The sequence below is a fragment of the Sinocyclocheilus grahami genome, unplaced genomic scaffold (assembly GCF_001515645.1).
Source record: "Sinocyclocheilus grahami isolate Dianchi unplaced genomic scaffold, SAMN03320097.WGS_v1.1 scaffold19188.1, whole genome shotgun sequence".
In the NCBI taxonomy this organism is placed as follows: Eukaryota; Metazoa; Chordata; class Actinopteri; order Cypriniformes; family Cyprinidae; genus Sinocyclocheilus; species Sinocyclocheilus grahami.
Genome location: NW_015517487.1, coordinates 2470 through 3514, shown reverse-complemented (window position 1 = coordinate 3514; position 1045 = coordinate 2470). Strand labels below are relative to the sequence as shown.

Sequence of the window (1045 nt, the reverse complement as noted above, 5' to 3'; positions counted from 1 at the left end):
ATTTTTTTCAGTTGATTATACGTTATTATACGTTATATTGATTTCCTTGCAATCCTTTAACAGGAATTTACAGCATATTTTCCAACACCACAATTTGCCAGCAACTACTAATAGAGAAATTTGATTCTTCCAGGCTTCTGCAGAACAGGTAGAGATAAGAGAAAGACAACTCTCTCGTCTAGACTCAGCACCAGTCATTTTCCACAGTCTGACCTCTGAGGCCTCCGACTCATTATTGGGATGGCCAGGTATCATGTCCTTCACAGCAGCACTGGGCCGAGACCAATCAGCCCCTCTGCACGGAGGATTATAGGACTGGAATAGAAGCTTTGCTGCTGGACTGACTCTGCCTAAATTCTATCACAGAAACAGAGTAAGTGAGCACACAGTTTGCTTAAATCCTGTCTGTTTATTGTTTAATAAATGCTCTTAATTTTGTGCAAACTGAAGTTGCATGTAAATAGAAACAGAATGACGGATGAATGAATTTACAATATATTTTGTAATCTCCTGTGGTAATGTGCAATAAAGCCAGGTGTTCACAGTGTTGTTCTTTAGAGACAAAGCGTGAACAGGTTTGCAGAATGTATAATAATTATGATTAGTAGTATTAGTATAACTTAGTATTAAAAACACCAGTTGAGAATCACTGATAGCCGACATGTGGGGCTGAACTTACTTAATAGCTTCGCACATGTCAAGACCCATCTTCACACAGTTTTTAGCATGATTTGGCAAGGACTCTGGGAGGCCAGATACACAGTAATAACAGTCCCCTAAAATTTTTATTCGCATACATTCATTTTCCTGAAACACACAGAAACAATCAAGGATGTCAACAGCCAGAAAACTTTTTGATAAGAGTGAAATTATCTGCAACATTTGGTTTGAGTTTTACAAAGTAATATATTTTCCAGACCAGAAGGAAATGGTAGCTTTATATCAATAAAGTACATTTCAGTCACTGGACTCTGAGATTCAGCTTACCTTGGCAATCTGATCAAATTTGCCAAATAGCTCATTCAACATATGGACCAACTCTCCA

General features: G+C 37.9%; 1 long non-coding RNA gene across 1 annotated transcript; it reads right to left on the bottom strand.

The window, feature by feature from the left end:
• Positions 1–24: 24 nt before the first annotated feature.
• Positions 25–1045, bottom strand: LOC107579687 (uncharacterized). The gene is made up of 3 exons (XR_001608513.1): positions 988–1045; positions 680–807; positions 25–357 (listed from the first exon to the last, which is right to left on the bottom strand). It is a non-coding gene; the product is annotated as an uncharacterized lncRNA (long non-coding RNA).